We start from the raw sequence: 25,710 nt of genomic DNA on the forward strand, positions 1-25,710 counted from the left end.
GCTGCTGTGTGCGGGCAAGAATTATTGGCCGGGTCGTGATATTTGCAACCTTCTTATTGTGCATAAAAAAGGGTACACGTAACGATAAAGCTGTTACTTTCTTACACGTAACGATAAAGCTGTTACTTTCTTTAGATAATATCGAAGTGAAAAAATTATATTAAATATTAAGTGAAGGATATTCATAATTGCGTAAATAACATGGGCGAACTACAGGGGAAAAGTGAAAATACCAAATCCTTCAAAAAGTATTACGGGTCTGAATAGAAGAATGGGTGGCTGGCTTGTGTAATGTTTAAGTGCTTCCAGAAAAATTCCTTGGAGAGAGAGCGATCTGGCACTTTGTACGAGGAAAAAGTTGTCTGGGAAAAAAAGGGGGCATAACCATTCAGAGTATAACAGCTACAGACACACAGTGAAACATTCTGACTAAAAAAACTGTGACTGCAAAGAAGAAAAGACAGCACTGCAGGATGAGAACAGTGCGATTCTATACGTATTCTCCTCCCATTAAGTGTGTGTGTGTGTGGGTGTGTGTGTGTGTGTGTTTTGCAGGCCACGCGTGAAGTCTTAAAGTAAACGAAAGACTTCGTAAAGTAACTGAATCATGGAAAAGCATGCGCGTGGAATGCTAGAAATACAACTGATGAGAAATGAAGCATAGTGAGGAAGTGTGGGTTGTACTGAACTTTAGTTTTCATGGTTAAATGAGCGTTTGTAAAAGCATGCAGCCAAAAGAATTAGTATTATTTTCGGGAGAGTATTATTTTAGGTAAGAATTATAAATATTCAAGAAAGGAGGGAAAAGGGAAGTTAGGAAAATACGAGAGAGTGGAATGGAAATATTTGTTAATGATACCTCACAGACTACTTGTCGCGAATGAATAATAATCTAGACGTTGATGAGGATTAACTTTGCAAAATTAAATTTAGAGCGAATCTCAAGGAGAGTCAAGTTATACGAGTAAACGTAAGCAACGAGTAGCTTTTCCATACAGGCCGGGATCTTTATTACTACACATGACGGACAAAAGAGCATGATAGGAAAAAAATGCAGAAATACGGGGGGGGGGAGAAGTATTTTAAAGGACCCGTGTCCTGTAATATGTAAAAGAGTTGACTGCATTTGCATAAAATGGTCATTAAAAGTAAGCCATTTTAGGTAAAATTTATAAGTAAGGAAATCGAAAGCGAAGATAATTGTTTATTAATTCAAGTAAACCCAAGTTCATAAATAGTTTACACTGTGAGGATTAAATATTTACATTGGCTTACAGCAACATTCAAGTCTCAAAAAGCGGTCGTGTGGAAACGAAAACTCTCTCATTATTAAACATAATCGTTCATTTGCTTATCGTGTTCTCATGGGAAGAGTGACTCAGGTACTGCTGTAGCCCTTCCAATTCTACGAGAGAATATTTTTTAAACAGTGACAAGATTTACAGAATGGTGCACGACAATCTATACTAGTTACATTAAGAGTATATTATGATAATAGTTTTCCGGTAGTGAATTCACCATTCAAGTACAAAGTGAAAAAGTTTACCACTATTAAGCTTCACAATTATTCCAAAAAGCAAAAAGGCGGGTTATTTTTGTGTAAAAGAAAACTATTGCGCCGGCTTTGTTTGTCCGTCCGCACTTTATTCTGTCCGCACTTTTTCTGTCCGACCTCAGATCTTAAAAACCACTGAGGCTAGAGGGCTGCAAATTGTTTATGTTGATCATCCACCCTCCAATCATCAAACATGCCAAATTGCAGCCCTCTAGCCTCAGTAGTTTTTATCTTATTTAAGATTAAAGTTTGCCATAACCGTGCTATCGGCAGCCATATAGGATAGGCCACAACCAGGCCGTGGTTGAAGTTTCATGGGCCGCGGCTCATACAGCATTATACCGAGACCATAGAAAGATAGATCTGTTTTCGGTGGCCTTGATTATGCACTGTAGCGGCTGTACAGAAAACTCGATTGCGCCGAAAAAACTTCGGCGCATATTTTATTTGTTTTCCTAGTAAACAGACCGGATTTTGTGAACACAGGTCGTGAAACAATATCAAGTCATTTGTGACTGGACATACCCCAAAATTATCTACTTGTCTGGACCCTATCTGGAAACTGCGTACGAAAAATGTCATTATAAAAAATTCTTCAGAGAATGTAAATGATGTTAGTCTCTAAAATATCATAAAAAAATTCTTTAGAGAACGTAAATAATGTTAATCTCTAAAATATCATTATAAAAAATTCATTAGAGAACGTAAATGATGTTAATCTCTAAGTGTATAAAGGCATTTAAAGACTATAGTACAATATGAAACTACAAGAGAGACTGGACCCTCCAGATGATCATTGTGAAAACACTCAATAGCAACATACTGAACGAACCATAAAGAATAAGCGAACGATAGTAAATGCATCGGGACGAAAACATCTTCAGATAGGCCCAGTTTCTCTCGTCTTTTCCCATGTTTTTGTTGAATATCGGCCACGCAGAAGTACTGTACAAAAGAATGCAACATTCTCTGGCATTAAGTGCGAAAACTAAACCAGCGAAAAACGCAAACAATCCTACAAGCATTAGTCACCAGATTACTCCCCTCGCACCTAAAGACAACGAAAACATGTCTGCTGCACCGAAGATGCCTCTTGTCCAACGCTTTCTCGCATTCTTGTGGATTGATTGATTTATTGAAAAAAGGACAAAAAACCTGGAAGCAACAACAACATAGGTCGCTGGCACCATTGCGTTTTTTTTCTCTTTTTTTTTTATTCGTTATACTTTGGGTTTTTACCAGGTTACCTATCGAAGGGATTAAAATTTCATATGTTGCCGCTATGAAATCTTAACTAATGACATTGTTTAGGGTTAGACTGTTAAAATGTTAAAAATAATTAAACTAACAGCGAATTACGAAAGGTGAGCAATTGTGTCTATATACAATTACATATAAGACACATACTACATACATAAATGTGCATGTGACCGTGTAAGCGCGAGTGTGTGTGTGTGTGTGTGTGTCTGAGAGAGAGAGAGAGAGAGAGAGAGAGAGAGAGAGAGAATAATCTCTTCTTAGTTCCCACTGAAACGTCACCTCGCAGCCTCTATTCTGTTCGTAATACCCATCAATGTATTTAAAGGGAAGAATCTATACCTCTATTTTGTTCTTCTTAGTAGAGGTCTATCCTCTCAAATGCTGACACCTTCCAAATCCTAAAAGAATGAGTAACAAAGTTTAATTATACGAAGGAATGCAAAACTGATTTTAATTAAACCGCGCCATAATGAAATGACTATCAGAATAGGAAAAGAGCAGCCATAAGACACCGGGTCCATGAGGCACTACAATCACAGATAAAAGCGGACAATCTATAAATAAATAATGTGTTCGGTATTGTACGTTTCCTCTGTATTCTATACACTTAATCAAGGAACAAAATAATTGCGACAAACATTACACGTGTTCGTTGTAATGGAATATAGAATTTTGGCCCAAGGCCAAGCGCTGGGACCTCTGGGGTCGAAAGGGTTGAAAGGTGCAACAGGAGGAAAACCTCGCAGTTGCACTAGGAAAACAGTTGTTAGAAGAGGGTGGAAAGTAAAATGGAGGAGTGAATATGAAAACAGGTACAGTAAAAGGAACGAAAGGTGTTGCCGCTAGGGGCCGAAGGGACGCTGCAAAGAACCTTAAGTAATGCCTATAGTGCAGCACTGGCGGCGCTACCCCCGTACGGGACCGTGTTCGTTAGACCCACTGGCTTTGCCAATGACCACATTACCCAGAACACCTGGCAAAACAGGTGATTTCTTGGACACAGCTTAGGCAACAACTGACCTCAACCAACTGCCAGCAAAGCAAACTGCGGCCAGAGACAAATACCTTAAGTAAGCTTGAGGGTAATCCCTGCACCACTGTTTACGAAGAAGAACATGACTAGTTTCTCTCTCTCTCTCTCTCTCTCTCTCTTTACTTTCTTCGTGGGCATTTTGCCCAGATGGTTCGATGGTCCACTGTACTAGAGAATCAATACGGCCATCGAACGCAACAGGTTGTAAGCAAAGAATTTCTCTTATTGGTTGTTGCCTTTCGACATTTTTTACACGCAGGGTGAAAATATGTCAGTATCACAGCTGTTGTACTTGAGTGCTTCCTAGGAATTTATTTAAGGCACTCGTGTAGACATATTTTGAACGGGATACGTTGTTAAGCCAAATTTCCAGTGGTTCATTAATTTATGATTTTGTAACGAGAAAATTATTGGATTAACTCATACGGAAATGGAAGCTACCGAAGTTTTAAATTTGACTCAACATTTGCGCACGTATAGTGTCATTCCGCCTAGTTTTCTCGCGATTAATATACTGCAAGTGGTCGTGTAATATTTTGGCGAGCTGTTCAACAGTAATGTAACTTACAAACATATAATGGATTAAAACGCAGTTAAAAGCTACAAGTCAGGAGATTAAAGTCATTTATTCTCATTACCCAAATGTTTCAATTTTAGTGTTTCTTATGTGAAGGCTTGCTTTTCTTAGGTGACGAGGCCAACGTTACTTTAGTTAATACGCCTCCTAATAAAACTACCACTGAAATGGGTACTTTCAAGTTTTTGTCAACTTTCTGCTGCTGTTTATAAGAAAAAGTAAATAACGTAATCTAAACAATCACCTCTGATTAGTGCGTCACGCCTCTATGACCTGACAACTAAGACCCTACCTATTGAAAGAAACTCCTCGTAAGACTAACAGCCGATCATTACAGAAAGTGTTGGGATGACCTTGTAGGCCCCAGCGCTTGGTCTGTGGCCTCAATTTTATATTCCAATTCCAATTACAGAAAGAGGGGGATGTCTTTACTAAAAGCGACTAGAGTGCGTTTGACTCGTAAAGCGAAAATAATGATTATCCGGAAATGTAAAAAAATCGGGAAGCGCGGACCAACAAACAAAATAAAAGATTAGAAAAACTAACGCATCCGTGCGCATGTAAGTATGTAGTCTTACTTTAATGTAAAGGATAAAAGAAAGGCAAGAGCTGGTTGATGAAAGTTTTAAGGACGAAAGTGAGTGCTGAGGACGTAAGAAGGCCAATCAAGGGGTTGGAAAATGGAAAGAAACCGGGAGTCTACGGGATCAGAAGTGAGATGCAGTGGTACAGTTGGAAAGCTTCAATGAACTGGTGACCAGGGGTCACGAGGTATGTCGGGAGGAGGAAAACGTTCCGAAATAATGATTAAGAGGAATAACTGTTCCTTTGTATAAAGAATACTGAGAAGGCTGGAGAATTAAAGGTGGACAATGGTACTTATTATACCAGAAAACGTAGTGCGAAAGGATTTTTGTTGAGATAGTTAAGACAATAGAAGAATTAACTGGAGAAAGACAGTGTGGGATTAGAAAAGGAGCAGTGTGTATGGACTACGTATTTGTTATGAAAGAGTTACGCGAGATGTCTGACAGTAAATGGAAAAATCTGTGGGTAACAATGCGGACCTAGATGCTTATAACAGAATCAATAGAGGCAGTGTGGATATTATAGAAGATGAGTTGTTGCGTGCAAATAAAATTGAATTGAACTGAATATAGAATTTAGGCCAAAGGCCAAGCACTGGAACCCATGAGGTCATTCAGCGCTGGAAAGGAAACTGACAGTAAAAAGGTGCGAAAGGTGTAACAGGAGGTAAACCTCGCGGTTGCACTATGAATCAATTGTTAGGAAAGGGTGGAGAGGAAAATGGAAGAGAACATGAACGGAGGTACAGTAAAAGGAACGAAAGGGGTTGCAGCTAGGGGCCGAAGGCGCGTTTCAAAGAACCTTAAGTAATGCCTAGAGTGCACCGCATGAGGTGCACTTACGACACTAACCCCCTACGGGGAGTGCGAATAAAAGCTTCCATGATGGAAGCAAAGTATATGTTGGAATATGTAAATGTGATGTAAAACTGGTGTAAAAGTTGATGTGAGACGAAGATGTGCTTAGTCTCAATGGTTATTTGAAGTCTTTGTAGATGGACTGATGTGAAAAATCAAGGTGCAGAATTGTAGATTAAGAAAATGCGCCATGAAAGCAGTGCGGAGTGGTTATGTTTGGAATGGTTATGTTTGCAGCTGATACAGTACAAATCGGGACTGGTGAGAACGCACGACAGAAACGTGTGAAAGAGGATGAAAGAATAGACAACTGACAGTAAGTATAAGAGTGAAGCTTTGAGAGTGGAAAGAAACCAAGAAACATTCGGGAGTAAATGAATCTGTGTAAAGGAAAAGGGGAAGCAGTTGATGTGTATATGGTCATGGAGTAAATATAACATAACGCGACACTGTAGGACGGCAGACGAGGCGAGGCACAAAATAGTTAAATCAAGTAAGGTATTACTGAGGGTATTATTGGCAAGCCCAAAATACTAAAGAGAGAATTGAAGAGTCTAAGGAAGTCAAGGTGAGCATGTATGACAGACGCGTTGATCCAATTCTATGCCAAACGGGAAGTGCAAAGGTTAAGTGCAAATAAAAGAAAAAGATGTATGCGGTCGCTATTCTCTGCGTAGCAAATGTGGCGTGGGAAATATTGAATGTGTAAGGAAAGTGGGCATACTTTGTACTGGAGAGAAAGTGTTAATGCAGACGTTATGATATGAAAGTAATGGAAGACTGGGAAGGCGAAAAGACTCCAAAATTAGGGTAGTTTTAGAAGGAAGAAAAAGAGGAATATACAAAAAACAGTGGACTGATGAAGTGGAAGACGTTGGAAGAGACTTTACGCATGATGGAGGAGGTTGGCGCAATGTGTGCAACGGTGTTTGACGCATTGTTGATAACCCTCAGATGTATATTAAGAAGCAGCAGTTACATTATTATTGTGGAAGTTGACTGTATTTTCTATTTCGAGGGCACTGTGAGATATATATATATATATATATATATATATATATATATATATATATATATATATATGTATATATATATATATAATATATACAAATACATATACATGTATATATATACATATATATAAACATAAACCCTTACGTTTCTATGAGGCAGGGCATGGGGTCAGCAACGTCACCAGATCAAAACTGCTAAAAACCTCAAGGGTAATACCTGGTGCAATCCACTCTAAGATAATGAATATGTATTGTGAAAAACGTGTATAGATATACACACATATATATGAGTGTGTATATACTTACTTAAATATGTGTATATATATGTATGTATGTATGTGGGTGTGTATGAGAGAGAGAGAGAGAGAGAGAGAGAGAGAGAGAGAGAGAGAGAGAGAGAGAGAGAGAGATAATCTATACAATGTGTCACAATATATAAGAAAGCTCGTCAGTCAACCCTTCAGCGGCAGGTACTTATGAACCTATAGAATCGTCTCGTCTCTCAGCGGCATATGAAACGGGCGTAAACCTATCACGGATCTGGCCTGGAAGCGACAGCGTATGAGCAATCAGCGGACGAATAAAACAGCCCCTTCGGCCGACAAACTGTCACAAGAGAGAGAGAGAGAGAGAGAGAGAGAGAGAGAGAGAGAGAGAGAGAGAGAGAGAGAGAGATTTAGAATTTATTCCTTTCTATATCCTAATCGGATAGCGAAAAGAAAGGACGAGAGAGAGAGAGAGAGAGAGAGAGAGAGAGAGAGAGAGAGAGAGAGAGAGAGAGAGAGAGAGAGAGAGAGAGAGAATTTATATTTGTTCCTTCTGGTGTTGAGAGAGAGAGAGAGAGAGAGAGAGAGAGAGAGAGAGAGAGAGAGAGAGAGAGAGAGAGAGAGAGAATTTATATTTGTTCCTTCTGGTGTTGAGAGAGAGAGAGAGAGAGAGAGAGAGAGAGAGAGAGAGAGAGAGAGAGAGAGAGAGAGAATTTATATTTGTATCTTCCGGTGTTGTCAGAGAGAGAGAGAGAATTTATATTTGTTCCTTCCGGTGTTGAGAGAGAGAGAGAGAGAGAGAGAGAGAGAGAGAGAGAGAGAGAGAGAGAGAGAGAGAATTAAATTTATTCCTTTCTATATCCTCATCGGAGAGAGAAAAGAAAGAGCAAAAGATTCATCAATTTTAATTTTTCTTCTGGTGTTATCACGGGGAGAGAGAGAGAGAGAGAGAGAGAGAGAGAGAGAGAGAGAGAGAGAGAGAGAGAGAGAGAGAGAATATTACGCTTGATACTTCCGGACCCCATATAGAATGAGAGAGAGATTACAAAAATTAGCCTTTTCCTTCTCGATGCCATCATGCAGAGAAAGAGAAAAGGGAAGAAAAAGGAAGAAAAAGTGGTAAAATTAAATTGATTTTTCTGGTGTTTTACTGAGAGGGAAAGAAGAAAGTATTATACTAGTTCCTTTTGGTGTCATAGTGAAGAGAGAGATAGAGAGAGAAAGAGAGAATTTATATTTGTTCCTTCCGGTGTTGTCAGAGAGAGAGAGAGAGAGAGAGAGAGAGAGGAGATTTATATTTGTTCCTTCCGGTGTTGAGAGAGAGAGAGAGAGAGAGAGAGAGAGAGAGAGAGAGAGAGAGAATTTATATTTGTGCCTTCCGGTGTTGAGAGAGAGAGAGAGAGAGAGAGAGAATTTATATTTGTGCCTTCCGGTGTTGTGAGAGAGAGAGAGAGAGAGAGAGAGAGAGAGAGAGAGAGAGAGAGAGAGAGAGAGAGGATTGTTCCGACGTTCGATGTGGCACTGCCAAAAGGAATAGTGTCAGAGGAATGCGGGGACGGTGGTGGTGGTGGAGGTATAGTGTCATTGTCGGGAAGTTGGGAATGGATGGTGCTGGTCATAGAAGGTCTGAGATTATACGGGAAGAGTCACTTACCGCCTAAACCCGCCCCTCCGCGTCCGTCCATCCGTTCCCCCCCTCCCTCCTACCCCCTCCCCTTATCTTCCCCTACCTTTGTCTCCCTATGTTCTGTCCGTCATCCTCCTCGGAGTCGAAGGAGAGAGAGAGAGAGAGAGAGAGAGAGAGAGAGAGAGAGAGAGAGAGAGATCCAGTGCGACTGGAACGCTCTAGCAGGAACAAGCAAGCGAACGTCTTTCCGGTCGGCCCTTACGACGTTAAAAAACACCACTGAGCAAAATATAGTATTGCCTGATAGCTTGGGTACATCTGTCAAAGAACACAGAAACTGACCGCGCCCGCTGAGTGATGCCACGGCCTGATTGGCTGGATAGTGACAACTCGTGCTCTGATTGGCCAGGAAGCTGCGGTATTCAGGGGATGCCAGAGTAGCTCTAGGCTCTGTGTTCTCACTGTGCCTAGTATGAGTTGGCTCCTCTAGTGGGTAAGTCAAGCCCAAACAGCATTCGTAATCGAGGGGGAGAGACAGTTTTTTCGTGATGGACTAACAAAGCACCAACTTGTGTCCCCCGAGTGCCCCTTCTCTACCATGCCCTCTCAGTCGCTTAGAACTCGACCAGTTAACAGTTGACCCTAAGCTGACATTCTAAGTTCGTTGTGCTCCTGAATAGCGTTCTGGTTTTTAAGGGGGTGCGATCGATGTGCGTCAGTTAATCAGTGGTGGTTTCGGGAAATTAACGGAAAACAGAAGACAAACGGACTCTCTCGTTCATTCAAAACCGCCCCCCTTGGAGAACTCGCCGTTTTTGATCAATCAAACACCACCAGCGCCAGTTGAAGTCCATCAACAACGACATCCCGACGGAAGAGGAAATTTCATTTCAACTCATCATGTGAGTATGAATGCTGCCGCTGCTGTTCGAAAATCGAGTATTTCTAGTCATCTGAAAGTTTCAACTTGTTCTTACAGTAACATTTCATTTTCTGTATACACAGCGGAATCTTCAGGTTCGTCGAAAAATTGTATTATCATAGAAAACGGGTTAGCTACAACCGCATGGTAAACGACAACAAACTGTGACGCAGCCGTTTTATTTTCATGTCCCTTTTCGTATTTTTTGAGATTTAGTCGTGAAACTAACTTTGTCAAAAATTCATGGACCACGCGAAAAAAAAAATGTTTTATAGATTTAAGCACGATGAGAGTCATTGGCAAAATCCTCGAAGATAATGCTAATATTGATCTACATAATGGAGGCAAAGAGCAAATTTAATATCTGCGGCACTTTACAATTCATGTTATTCGTTGGAAAATAATTATTCTATATTGTTTAAACCTTACTTCACCTAGGTAATATCATATATGGAAACTAGGTAGTTTTTCTACCGTTAAATGTTTTTGTGTATCAAAGTTTTGTGTTTCAAAATCTGAAAATTTCACAAAATTTCATAATAAAGAAAAAAAAACGTACAACAAATAAATTCCAATAACATACTTTGCCTGTTTGTCCAATTTAATAATAAGAATCAGTTACCTTCAAAATACCCGCCCCCCCCTTTTTTTTCTCTCTCTACTCTAAAAGTAATTTTTATTCAACAACCTACTAAACTCGTTTGTGGGCGCGCATGCGCAGAAATGCGACACGGTAAATACTTCTGCATGTCTGTCAAGACAGATGTATCACACGAGGGAAAATATCTGACGAAGAAGTTTCACGCACAGCCCACAGGACATTTGATATCTGTCTCTGTACAATTCCTAATGCGTCCAAAAAGGTCAATGACCTCTGTCTTCTTTCATTCACTATCATCTTTACGCAATTCCGACAAACTGAGTCATACTGATCCTGCATTAAGCATGAACTATTAAAGAATAATGTTCATCATCCTTTTATTCGTCTAATCGTCTCTTTTGAGATTAAAGGTGTCAGCAGAACAAGAAAACTTAAATATCTTCACTCCCATCCTTGCGCAAGTGCTTCCGTTCTATTAACCCTAAATTTAAATGAGGTAAAACTTAAATTTATCTCACGGGAACCAAAGGCGAGAAAAAAATGGAAACGCTTTATGTAATAAACGCTGAAAAAAAAAGGTTGAAGAACGAGAAGAAAAAGAAGAAGAAGAAGGTGTCATTCTATTTCATCACATAATGACAGGGTGCAAAAGGCCGAATATACGACAAGGAGATCGCATGACAGCAGGATTAAGGGTTGTGAGCTGCGCGCTCTACAACACCGCTAATTCAATAAAGCAGACCACCAATATGTATATGAAAATGAATGCCCTTGCAAGGCGGGTAATTCGCTTTTCATAACAAGAAACATGAAATCGCTACTGGACGCCTAGATAACCCGACCCCAGTAAGATTTTAGGAGGCATAGAATGTAAAGCCATAAAGCCATGTCATTTCCAACCTAACAATGGTAATTTCGAACCTAATGATGGTAATGGGGAAAATTTGAGTCTTGCTTAACTCTACGGGAGCCCTTCATAGCATTTAACTAACGGCAACGCCTGTCTTTTCGGACAAACGAAAAATGAAAATTCTTCTGCTCTCTTCTTGACGTAAATTGCGTTGACGAACCCCAAGCGTCGATAACACAGTTGCCCATTATGGAATGATTTCCAAGTTAATAACTGTGTGTGTGTGTGTGTGTGTGTGTGTGTGTGTGTGTGTGTTTGTGTGTGTGTGTGTGTGAGTGCGCGCGTTTGTAGAAATATTGGCTATAAGCATTTCCCCCCACCCCCCTTAAAGGGTTAGCTCCATGTGGTGTCAAACTTCCGGCTCTCACTAAGGTTCTTACGATGAAGTTGCTAGCAACATATCTCTCCCGACCATGGCTACTACCCACCACAGTTGAATAAAAACCAGGTACGTATAATACTTTATCAGATCAACAACCGCGAAATAAATTATTTTCAGGACACGAGCTAAAATGATTAACAGTATACCGAGACCTAATTAAAACGTTAAATTTCTTTTGGTGCACTAGTAAAATAATATATTCCACAGTTTTCCAAAAATCTCTTGTATTATGGTTTTATGAAACTTTGAAGACATAAAAAAACAATGGCGTTCCATACAATTTTCGAAATAATAAAAATTTCTCTAAAATACATAGATTCCACGTTATACATAAGTACTCCTTTAAACACGTCAAGTTATTTCATTAATATATATTGAAACAAAACATTAGAGCTCTGTTTGTTGCACTTACAATACATCATAAGTTCGCATTCGTAACTTATTAAAAATCAAGTTACTTTCCGTAACAAAAATAACTTGCTTCAGCTGTTACTATATTCTGAGTAACAAGGACCAGTTTCTGCTCCGATAACTCTCTCTGCAAGTGCGTACAGCAAACAGTAAAAAAAAAAATAAGTAAATAAGAAAAAGACCAACGACAAACACAACAGCCTCAGCTGAGAAAGACATTTACACATTAACCCTAAACTACCTGAGCACCTAAAAATAACTTGGCAAGACAACCCTCTTCTGTTTTTGCAGCAACACAGTCACCCTGTATTTCAGTAATAAAAAATGATACGAGTATGGCCATGTTGTCGCCAGGAGCCAGTGCATATGCAAATTTAAAATTTAGTCCTCTTTAAAAACTTTTAAATCAGGTACAAAATGCGCCGAAGTTTCTTCGGCGCAGTCGAGTTTTCTGAACATCGTATAATCAAGGCTACCAAAAATAGATCTATTTTTCGGTGGTCTCGGTATAATGCTGTATGAGCCGCGGCCCATGAAGCTTTAACCACGGCCTGGTGGTGACCTATCCTATCCTATATCGATTATGATTCACTTTAACCTTAAAAAAAATAAAAACTACTAAGGCTAGAGGGCTGCAATTTGGTACGTTTGATGATTGGAGGGTGGATGACCAACACACCAATTTGCATCCCTCTAGCCTCAGTAGTTTGTAAGATCTGAGGGCGGACAGAAAAAGTGCGGACAGAACAAGTGCGGACAGAAAAAAGTGCGGACGGACAGACAAAGCCGGCACAACAGTTTTCTGTTAGGACAAATGAGATCATTCAGCGCTGAAACGGAAATTGATAGTAAAAGTTTGGAAGGTGTAACAGGAGGAAAACCTCGCAGTCGCACTATGAATCAACAGTTAGGAGAGGCTGGAAAGTAAGACGGAAGAAAGATAATATGAAAGTAGGTACAGTAAAAAGAACGAAAGGGGTTGCAGCTAGGGGCCGAAGGCACGCTGCAAAGTATCTTAAGTAACTACAGCACACTGCATGCTGTGCGATGACGGCACTAACCCCCTATGGGGCTCCAAAAACAGGGGATGTCGGAATATTTCTAAGCTATGTGATCTGCCGTTTTGAAAACGATGCTTCGAAGACTAGAGGTGACGCACGATTCGAAGCTGATAAGCAAGAAAAATAACGTTAAAACGTCGCGTTTAGTTACATTTTGATATACTTCCGTCTTCGTGTTTCAGACGATTTTTTTTTTTTACCTATTTCTGCTGCTTCTGCGCCTTGAAAATCGGTAAGCGTCATAATAATTATAATTTTTATCAGATAGGCAGGGGAAAATTCTAAAATATTCCTTTCAAATTTCATACAGGTCCAGCAATAATAACATAATAATAATAATAATAATAATAATAATAATAATAATAATAATAATAATAATAATAATAATAATAATAGTAATAATACTAATAGATTTGTATAAAACAGCTTCAGAACACAATACCATTTTATCAGCTAATATCCAAGAATTATACCTACATGTAACAACGAATTTCACATTTCCACCAAATACATACAAACATATAGTACATACACACATACACGCCCAATATATATTCGCTCTCAAAAAGTCCAGAAATGTATTTTTACTGCTCCTTAACTGCTGTATGAAATTAATTAAGAATTTAGATGCTTTCCTTTCAAGTATGCACTCAGGAACTGTCGTTCTGTAAGTGCTAAAAGCCTGATGACGTAATCAAAAGGCTCCTGCAATTGCTGAAACGTACAAAACCAACGGTACTGCAGAGAGAGAGAGAGAGAGAGAGAGAGAGAGAGAAACGAGGGGATAATAAACTTTTCTGCACAAAAAAATTACTTTTAATTAGAATACAACGAAAGCTTGACCTAACTTAAATAGGATATTTTAAGCAGCAGCAAAATAACAACGCGCAATGAAGCATACAATATATATACAGACACACACAGACATATATACATATATACATATATATATGTGTGTATATATGTATATATGGCTGTGTGTGTCTGTATTTATATTGTATGCTTCATTGCGCTTTGTCATTTTATTGTTGCTTAAAACATCCTATTTAACGTAGGTCAAGCTTTCGTTGTATTCTAATTAAAAGTAAATTTTTGTGCAGAAAAGTTTATTACCTCTCTCTCTCTCTCTCTCTCTCTCTCTCTCTCTCTCTCTCTCTCTCTCTCTCTCTCTCTCTCTTTCTGTAGTACCGTTGGTTTTGTACGTTTCAATATTTGCAGGAGCCTTTTGATTACGTCATCAAGTATCCATCATGAGTGGATACTTGAAAGGAAAGCATCTAAATTCTTAATTAATTTCATATGTGTGTGTATATGTACATACATTTATATATCAATAAACAGAGGTAGATATATATATATATATATATATATATATATATATATATATATATATATATATATATATATTATATATATTACATAAATATATATATATATATATATATATATATTATATATATTACATAAATATATATATATATATATATATATATATATATATATATATATATATATATATATATATATATATATATATATATATATATATATATATATTTATTTATTTATTTATATGCTTTAACTGAGTGAAATTTTATTGATACACAAGAAAGTTTCGCTTTACATATTTTTCGTTAAATCCCCATCCCCAGCATTTAAGCATACTGTAACAATAAGTCTACAATCAAATACACTCTACTATGCATTACTTTCCGCGAAATGCATTACTCGACGCGAAATTAATGGCACTAACTATAAACATTAAGAAGAAAAATCCTACCAGACATAATGACATGAAACTCAAGAGTAGCATGATGGAGAACTTTAAACTCATGTGGCAACGAACCTCAAAGTAAAAAAAAATTTAAAAAAAAAGGTAGTTTTCGTGCTGCAAAAGAAACAAAGCATGGACAAGTACCAAAAATAAGCAGAGAGAAAGACACACAGAGAGATGGAGGGGGGGGGGAGATAATGAGACAAAAATAGCCTATATGTAACTAAACGAAATCACCCAAATATTTAAGTTTTCTAATTCTACACATTTCACGTCTTACAACTTTTATAATTATAAATATCTATCGAAATCTGTCTCATTGAACTGGAATACCGACAGAATTCATTTGATTATATTGGAATGGAATGGAATATAGAGTTTAGGACAGAGCTCAAGCGCTGGGACCTACGAGGTCATTCAGCGCTGAAACGGAAATTGAAAGTATAGAGGTTTTAAAGGTGTAACAGTTGCACTATGAAAAATTGACATGTGGGGTGGAAAGTAAGATGGAATAAAGAGAATATGAACGGAGGTACAGTAAAAGGAATGAAAGGAGTTGCAGCTAGTGACCGAAGGGCGCTGCAAAGAACCTGAAGTAATGCCTACAGTGCATCGTGTGAGGTGCACTGATGGTATGTGCCCCGTAAGAGACATTTCATTGTACTAACCCTATCAAAAATTTAAAACTTATATCGTAGAAAGTCGAAATATACAATAAGAAAATTTTATTAACGCCAAATATTACTGGAATTTGTCTTCATCAATGTTATAAAACCCTATGAAAAATTTAATTTTATAAAACCCTATGAAAAATTTACGAAGATACTATAGTCACGTAAATATAAAATCGATTGAAAAATTCTTGAAAGTCTAATTACTTGAAGCTAAATGCCCGAGGAAAGTATCTGAAGTTTAACGTGATATATATACATATATATAATATATGTGTATACTATATATATATATATATATATATATATATATATATATATATATATATATATATATATATATATATATATATATATATATATATATATATATATATATATATATTTATAAAGACAAGCAAAAACAATGACATCTGAAGCTGCTATCATCTTTCACGTGTAGAAAATTTGTGCCGATATTGACGAGACAATCTACCCATAAGACACACGATATAGCATTCTGGAAAATACTGGGGATGACAAGAGAGATGTTTCCCCAATCTCCTATGTGTTTATAAACATGTACATGCGCACTTGGGGTTGGGGGAGGGGGTGAATAATTTTCAGAGCGTACACGCGAGTGCTTTTGCATCTGGTAGCTGGCACGCAAGATCGCATGCACTCGATGATGTCAGCCCGCGACGGGAACTCAGTGTCTGAATAATATAAATGTTAGTCATCGCCCTCTTTCAACTCGAGCTCCTTGGAATAACTGCCGAGTGGAGTTACGCCGAACTTCCGAGTTTATTTTAATCCCGAAAATTAAGTTTGATCACGTTTACGGTCTGTCGCAGTAGGAAGAGTCTGCTCAAAATAGACACTCATTTACACTTTCCCCTTAATCCAAATTATCAGCGTCTTTGAGGACCTCACACGTTCTTTAAAGGATGTTAGGTCATCTTTTCCTCATGTGCCGTGATGTATCTGAGGTAATGGAATAGGTCTCACATACTTCCCAGTCACGTTTAAGTATGGGAGAGACATGCTGAATGAGGTTAATAATGAGTGTATGAATACAATTCATGTATGAATCGAAATCTATCGTTTATATATATATATATATATATATATATATATATATATATATATATATATATATATATATATATATAATTTTCCATATATATACACATACATATACTCGATGTGTATATATATACATATATATATTATAATATATATATATATATATATATATATATATATATATATATATATATATAATATATACATTTAAATATACATAGTAGCAAGTAAATCGTATACATACATAGTAACAAGTCTATCGGTGATGCCACTAAACAATTTACGATATTTACTTCGAACACCGAATTTTGAACGAAATTGTCATACCATGCTAACCAAAAGTTGCCATTAGCGGAAAGGTTAAAAAAAAATTTTTTTTACTTGAAAATCAAAAGAAACCGGTAAAACTGAAAACTACACTTAATTATTACCAACAGTAGCAGTAGTATTGTATTGAACTGAACTGAATTGAACTGAATATAGAATTGAGGCCAAAAGCCAAGCACTGGAATCTATGAGGTCATTCAGCGCTGAAACGGAAATTGACAGTAAAAGGCTTGAGAGGTGTAACAGGAGGAAAACCTCGCAGTTGCGCTCTGAGTATATTGTTAGGAGAGACTGGAAAGTAAGATGGAAGAAAGAAAATATGAAAGGAGGTACAGTACAAGGAACGAAAGGAGTTGCAGCAAGGGGCCGAAGGCACGCTGCATAGAACCTTAAGTAATGCCTACAGTGCACCACATGATGTGAACTGATGGCACTAACCCACCACTGGGAGTAGCGGTAGAAGCAGTAATGGCAAAAACGACAAAGCAACATAACGGTAATGATGAAAACAGTAATGGCGCTTACGGCGGCTAATCTGAAATTCGAAGCCCAACAAACAAAGCCAGCAGGCTAGTCATTCCTCTCACGAGAAATGGGATTTCAACATCGTGGCTTTTGCTTATTTAGGCTACAAAGGGGAAACAATATACGCGTTCATTTTCTATACGTTACGGCTTCCTTTTGTAATAGGCAAACAATTTCGGGGTAGCTTTGTAACGTCTGAATCAGTGGAGAGAGAGAGAGAGAGAGAGAGAGAGAGAGAGAGAGAGAGAGAGAGAGAGAGAGAGAGAGGAGAGAGAGAGAGAGAGTACTTAGTTGTTGCTGTTTTGTAGATGACCATATAACCCTCTGTTAGTGCCATCTTCACTATCGCCATTTTCGTCATCATCTTTATTATTGTTGATGCCCAGTAAATAAGAAACGGACGAAAATGACGGATATTTAAAGTCCGAACACTTGGAGGGCGTAATATTTAAGCCCGAATACTTAGAGGAACTAATATTTAAGTCCGAATACTTAGAGGGAGTAACATGAAAGTCCGAATACTTGGGGGGAATATTAAAGTCCAAATACTTGGAAGGAGTAATATAAAAGTCCAAATACTCGGAGGGAGTAATATTAAAGTCCGAATACTCGGAAGGAGTAATATTAAAGTCCGAATACTTGGAGGGAGTGATACTAGAGTCCGAATACTTACAGGAAGTGGTATGAGTCCGAATACTTGGAGGGAGCAATGTTAAAGCCCGAATACTCGGAGGGAGTAATATTAAAGTCCGAGTACTTGGAGGGAGCAATGTTAAAGCCCGAATACTCGGAGGGAGTAATATTAAAGTCCGAGTACTTGGAGGGAGTAATATTCAAGTCCAAATACTTGGAGGGAGTTATATAAAGTCCGAATACTTGGAGGGAGTAATGTTAAGTCCGAATACTTAGATGGAGCAATATTAAAGCGCAAATGCTTGGAGGGAGTAATATTGAAGTCCGAATACTTGGAGGGAGTAATATTAAAGTCCGAATACTTGGAGGGAGCAATGTTAAAGCCCGAATACTCGGAGGGAGTAATATTAAAGTCCGAATACTTGGAGGGAGTAATATACTTGGAGGGAGCAATATTAAAGCCCGAATACTTGGAGGGAGTAATATTAGAGTTCGAATACTTGGAGGGAGTAATATTCAAGTCCGAATACTTGGAGGGAGTAATATTTAAGTCCGAATACTTGGAGGGAGTAATATCAAATTCTGAATACTTAGAGGGAGTTATATTAAAGTCCGAATACTTGGAGGGAGTAATATTAATGTCCGAATACTTGGGGGAGTAATATTAACGGTCGAGTACTCTGAGAGAGTAATATTAAAGTCCGAATACTTTTACGGAGTAATATTAAAGTCCGAGTACTTGGAGGGAGTAATATTAAGTCCGAATACTTGGAGGGAGCAATGTTAAAGCCCGAATACTCGGAGGGAGTAATATTAAAGTCCGAATACTTGGAGGGAGTAATATTAAAGTCCGAATACTTGGAGGGAGTAATATTAAAGTTCAAATACTTAGAGGGATTAATATTAAAGTCCGAATACTCGGAGGGAGTAATATCAAAGTCCGAATACTTGGAGGGAGTAATATTAAAGTTCAAATACTTAGAGGGATTAATATTAAAGTCCGAATACTCGGAGGGAGTAATATCAAAGTCCGAATACTTGGAGGGAGTAATATCAAAGTCCAAATACTTGGAGGGAGTAATATTAAAGGCCGAATACTCGGAGGGAGTATATCAAAGACCGAATACTCAGAGGGAGTAATGTTAAAGTTTGAATATTCGGAGAGAGTAACATTAAAGTCCAAATACTCGGAGGGAGTGATATTAAGGTCCGAATACTCGGAGGGAGTAATATAAAAGTCCGAATACTCGGATTGAGTAATATTAAAGTCCGAATACTTGGAGGGAGTAATAATGAAGTCCGAATACTTGGAGGGAGTAATAAAGGCACACACTTGCCCGACTGATATGATTCACGAAACTGAGGCTGTCATGTCAAGCACTGAAGGGGCACCTTCGGCCAATCAGCGTGGAGATAGAAAGCTGGAGTGGTTGGGCAGCAAGATAAAAAGATCCAGAAAATAAAGGCGATAAAGTACAGCGATCTAAAGGTGTATCTGGGAGAAATCCCCACGGCTGCACTAAAATAAGGTACCAAGAAAGGCTGAACAGCAATATTGAAGAGAGTAAGCGGAAATACAGACAAGCTAAAAGGCTAAAAAGTAGGTGAAGCAAGGAACCGAAGGTGCGCTACGAGGAACCTTTAGTGATGCCTACAGTGCATCACACGAGGAGCACTGACAGCACTACCCCACCTACGGAGCTGCGATTTACTTGATCGATATAATGCCGAACAATCAGTTTCAAGTGAATAATCGCCAAGTGCGTGTGGGAAACTTTACGACAGGAAGAAGAAGAGTGAATGATACGCAGAATCATCGAATAGTTTTGTCCAACGCAGCGTCTGAGAAAACCAAAATAATTTTATGGCAGCGATTTTGTTATCAATTCATTTTGCAAAGTCATGTGACGTCAAAGAAAACCAAAATCATTTTATGACAGCGATTTTGTTATCAATTCATTTTGCAAAGTCACGTGACTTCATTTTACCGTTTTTTTCACGGTTGTAGCATCCACTTATTCGTTTGAATTGCTCTATGATTAGCGGAGCAATGAAAGGATTTCACAATATAAAGTCACTTACAGCCAAAGCACTTCATCTCCCGAGGCATAACCTTGCTTCTTTAAACTCCCGAGGCATAACCTTGCTTCTTTTAAACTCCCGAGGCATAAACTTGCTTCTTTTAAACTCCCGAGGCACAACCTTGGTTCTTTAAACTCCTGAGGCATAAACTTGCTTCTTTAAATTCCCGAGGCACAACCTTGTTTCATTAAACTCCCGAGGCATAACCTTGCTTCTTTTAAACTCCCGAGGCATAAACTTGCTTCTTTAAACTCCCGAGGCACAACCTTGCTTCTTTAAACTCCCGATGCATAACCTTGCTTCTTTTAAACTCCCGAGGCATAAACTTGCTTCTTAAAACTCCCGGAGCATAACCTTGCTTCTTTAAACTCCCGAAGCATAACCTTGCTTCCTTAAACTCCCGAGGCATAACCTTGCTTCTTTTAAACTCCCGAGGCATAGCCTAAACTTGCTTCTTTAAACTCCCGAGGCATAACCTTGCCTCTTTTAAACTCCTGAGGCATAAACTTGCTTCTTTAAACTCCCGAGGCACAACATTACTTCTTTAAACTCCCGAGGCATAACCATGCTTCTTTAAACTCCCGAGGCATAATCTTGCTTCTTTTAAACTCCCGAGGCATAAACTTGCTTCTTTAAACTCCTGAGGCATAATCTTGCTTCTTTTAAACTCCCGTGGCATAAACTTGCTTCTTTAAACTCCCGAGGCACAACATTGCTTCTTTAAACTCCCGAGGCATAACCATGCTTCTTTAAACTCCCGAGGCATAATCTTGCTTCTTTTAAACTCCAGAGGCATAAACTGCTTTTTTAAACTCCGAGGCATAACATTGCTTCTTTTAAACTCCCGAGGGGCATAACCTTGCTTCTTTTAAACTCCCGAGGCATAAACTTGCTTCTTTAAACTCCCGAGGCATAAACTTGCTTTTTTTAAACTCCCGAGGCATAAACTTGCTTCTTTTAAACTCCCGAGGCATAAACTTGCTTCTTTAAACTCCCGAGGCATAACCTTGCTTCTTTTAAACTCCCGAGGCATAAACTTGCTTCTTTAAACTCCCGAGGCATAACCTTGCTTTTTTTAAACTCCCGAGGCATAAACTTGCTTCTTTCAAACTCCCGAGGCATAAACTTGCTTCTTTAAACTCCCAAGGCATAACCTTGCTTCTTTTAAACTTCCAAGGCATAACCTTGCTTCTTTTAAACTCCCGAGGCATAAACTTGCTTCTTTAAACTCCCGAGGCATAACTTTGCTTCTTTAAACTCACAAGGCATAACTTTGCTTCTTTTAAACTCCCGAGGCATAACCTTGCTTCTTTTAAACTCCCGAGGCATAACCTTGCTTCTTTTAAACTCCCGAGGCATGACCATGCTGCTTTTAAACCCAGAAGGAAAAAATATAAATGCAATAATGCAACACAAACACTTCCCCTTGGGATACGAAAAGTATTCTCCGTAGCCTCAGCTAACCACATGGAAGAGTATAATATCATCTTTATTATGTTATTTACTTCATCCCAAAGAGAGCAATGAAGAATCGTTCAAACCTTACAAAGAAATCAAATTATGATAATATGTAATAAATGACGAACGTGATGATGATGATGATGATGATGAGTGTGATGATGGTCTTGCATGTCAGCAGCGCGAATTGTGCAAAGTTTCAAGTTACAGAAAAATTCTGAATTTGTGGCTTTTAACTTGAGAAAGTAAACGTCGGAAAACTTTATGGAACAGAAAACCAACAGTACTGTACAGTGGAGGAATTTTCACAGTCGCATACTCAACCAGTAAGCCCCGTATGGTGGTTGTGCCGTCAGTGCACCTCGTGCGGGGTACTGTAGGCATTACTTAGGTTCTTTGCTGCGCGTCATCGGGCCCCCAGCCGCAACCCCTTTCGTTCCTTTTACTGTATCTCCTTTCATATTCTTTCTTCCAACTTACTTTCCACCGTCTCCTGACAATTGATTTATAGTGCAACAACTGCGAGGTTTTCCTCCTGTTACACCTTTTAAACTTTTACTGTCAATTTCCGTTTCAGCGCTGAATGACCTCATTGGTCCCAGTGCTTGGGCTTTGGCCTAAATTCTATATGCAACTCAATTCTCAACCAGTAAAGTTAATTTTTATTAATTTTGCCCATGCTTGCTCATAGGTTTTGTAGTCAGCTTTATATAAGATAAATATGACGGGCAAAAATTCAAATATTAACTATTTAGAAAACTCAAGACTGTCCCACAAATAGACAATCAGTGTCCCACAAATAGACAATCAGTTTCAAATCTCTTCCTTATTAATCAAATACCTACCGTGAAAACGATGCTAGTTTAGAAAGCACACCAACTTAACAAAGAGTAATAATTGTACTTGATCTTTCCCAGTATTTAAAGATAAGAGCAATAAAGTCAGATTTAAAAACAAACGATGATGTCCTTCTAGCACTGTCACTCAACAGAATGATGTGTAGTGTGTAAGCATTAAAGGATCTCGATTACAATGGTCAAGCTCAGAGAGAGAGAGAGCGATAAAAACAATTGGAATTCCATTCACAGACGAGATGAGGCATCATCGCTGAGAAATTCATCCGGTGAAACCCGACACTTAGTTAGTCCTACCAGCGAAGCTCTCTTATTTCATCTACTGCCCGGCTGACAGATGGAGACTCTCTTCATGGGTACAACAGGTGTGGAGGGGAAGGAGGGGGGAGGGGGGGGACACTTTTAGCATGAGGACCAGTTCCTAACTAGCCCGAGAGCAGAGGCCAAGTTTTGAGGAAATTATACGAAAGGGTCAGACATAGAAAAAAAGAGAGTGAGTGACGTCTACTCTCATTTTTTAAAAATTACTAACAAAAACAATTATGCAGCGAGCTGTAAAAACAGCGGCATTAACAACATAAAGAAATAAAATAGAGGACCAGCTCCTAACTATCTCGAGAGCAGAGGCCAAGTTTTGAGGAAATTACTAAAATTACTAACAAAAAAATTATGCAGCGAGCTGTCAAAACAGCGGTATCAACAAAATAAAGAAATAAATTTGATAAAGATATAAATAATAACAATGATGATATAAACGTTCGTACCCTATCAAGTACATACCAGATATAAACGTTCGTACCCTATCAAGTACATACCAAGTCCTTACGTGACTGGGTTAATCTTGGAGTTATTATTCCTCCAGGGGGTTAATGAATGAGTCATCCGGATGACACAGATACTAACATGGAATCCCAAACATGCCTCGGAGAGATACTTAAATTAACTCAATTTATTCATTTACTCATTACGTTGTTTTCTCTGTGTTCACAGAGTTACAGTCCTAAATAAAAAGATATCATAACTTGAGCTATTTAAACGACCGCCGTTTCTTCATAATGTATGAAATACCATCTTAGAAACTCAACATGCAATCAACACGCACACACAATTTCACAGCTGAGTGAGAGCACATGCGTTAGACAAAAAGACACAAGTGCACACAAAGTGATACGATACGCTTAAGAGAAAATTCTCTTGTCACAGCATTCCAATGTATAGCATTACTCCTCTTTTTATCGTGTGATTATGGTATAACCATAAAGCCACATAAAAGAAGATGTAAAATATTTTTACAAGCAGATGGGCAATGTACATAGAGTCCCAGACTACTCGTGTTGTCAAAAAATGTAAAAAAAAAAAAAAAAGTATGAAAGCTGGGAATAAACCAACACAGTAAAAATGCATAATATGCAAATGTTCAACGGAAAATATTTTAGGCACTGGACACGAACTTTAAGGCTAAAATCAGCATCCGTTCATTACACGTACACTGAAGAGCAAGAGTGTTCTTTTGCAAACATGAATTAAACAAAAAATTCGTGCAAAAAATTATGCGTGGCCAACATCAACAAGACCGGGTTTTTCTTTGGGATTTATTGTTAAGTGTCGAGTTGTTTATCATCCCATTTACGTTACATATCCTAGCCGTCATTCACGTGAGGTGTTGGAGCACGATTCTAATCAGCAATTACTCTGAGTCCTATTTAAGGTCCCCCCCAACATTTTTTTTCTTTATTATCGCTTCTTCTTTCCCATGTCCAATGATCGCTCTTGCCCGTGGAACTCTGTTTCTTGGTCACTTTGCACGTTGTCTCTCTCTCTCTCTCTCTCTCTCTCTCTCTCTCTCTCTCTCTCTCTCTCTCTCTATTCCCTACAACCATCACAGCATTTCCTTCCCCTTACCACTTACTCTTCATCTTTCAGATAACCCTCGCGCTCTCCAGTCGGTTCAAAAGCACTTCAACCTCACAGAGGGACGTGTAAAAAAAAAAAAAAAAAAAAAAAAAAAAGGTTCTGATGATGCCCCAAGGATAAATACATCAAAACATCCTTCCGCCACTTCACACGACTCGGCTCCCAACACCTGCAAAACATCATCATCAACATCATCTTGAACCGCCATAGTTTGTTGCTTTCGTCACCCAAGATATTCCATAACATTTTTTTTATTTTTTTTTTGACAGCCAAATGAATTCTTAAAAATTAAGGAAGACATTGTTCACTAATATGCTATATTTGCTTTATGAAAAATTCCCGTGCGATTCATAGAGGCTTTGGTATGTGCTGGATTTGTGAATATAAAATCTTAATGAAATGTCAGTGAGGAGTAGGCTAATATATATATATATATATATATATATATATATATATATATATATATATATATATATATATATATATATATATATATATATATATTATCTACATGAATATACCGTAGACCATATTTCAAATGCAACTCATTAGTCCTGTATGTTTTCACTAATATATATATATATATATATATATATATATATATATATATATATATATATATATATATATATAGAGAGAGATAGAGAGAGAGAGAGAGAGAGAGAGAGAGAGAGAGAGAGAGAGAGAGAGAAATACACAAATAAATATTAAACACCAAGCACATACACACAAAACGCCAAGACAGAAAGAAAACAAACCGCTGAAAAAAATAACAACAAATGACAATCAAAAGATGAAAGTGCATGTTTACAATGACCATCATTTCAACGGCCTGGGCTAACTTCACCCTGTATTACCCAATGTTTTAATAAGGGAAATGACATCACCACTTACTCAACTATCACATTTTTCCGTTGTTCTCATAATCGTAGTAGTTGAATTTATTCCTGCGAGAGAGAGAGAGAGAGAGAGAGAGAGAGAGAGAGAGAGAGAGAGAGAGAGAGAGAGAGAGAGAATCCTTAACACTCACTGAGCAAACAAGTAAAATCACTGTGGCCTAACTCCTGTATTACAAAACAGATGATAATTCCCATATACGTGTGTGTGTGTGCGCGCGTGTGTATGTGTGTGTGTGGCGTGGGGGGAAGGGGGAAAAAAACAATATTTACACGTGTCCTTTCTACCGATGGGTACGCATCAGCAACTGCAAAATATACTTCATTTGCAGTATAATCACATATATAGCGACTTGTGTACTGAGTTTGGAATTGGTGCTACTTTGGCAAAATCTACTCAATCAATTTCACTTCACTTAGACGCAGCAAGGACGTCAAACGCATTCAT

The 25,710-nt window shown here is 38.2% G+C and overlaps 1 protein-coding gene across 2 annotated transcripts in view; it reads left to right on the top strand.

The window, feature by feature from the left end:
- Window positions 1-25,710, top strand: part of Gat (GABA transporter) — a 219,463-nt gene that overhangs the window by 127,809 nt on the left and 65,944 nt on the right. Inside the window, exon 1 of one of the 2 annotated variants that reach the window (XM_067118342.1) lies at window positions 9,197-9,678. The exons of the other annotated variant lie outside the window; for it this stretch is intronic. The gene's annotated coding sequence lies outside the window, so the exon portion shown is untranslated. Of the gene's footprint in view, window positions 1-9,196; window positions 9,679-25,710 lie in introns of those variants that run through there. 2 annotated transcript variants of the gene reach the window in all.

The sequence above is a fragment of the Macrobrachium rosenbergii genome, chromosome 2 (assembly GCF_040412425.1).
Source record: "Macrobrachium rosenbergii isolate ZJJX-2024 chromosome 2, ASM4041242v1, whole genome shotgun sequence".
Classification (NCBI taxonomy): Eukaryota; Metazoa; Arthropoda; class Malacostraca; order Decapoda; family Palaemonidae; genus Macrobrachium; species Macrobrachium rosenbergii.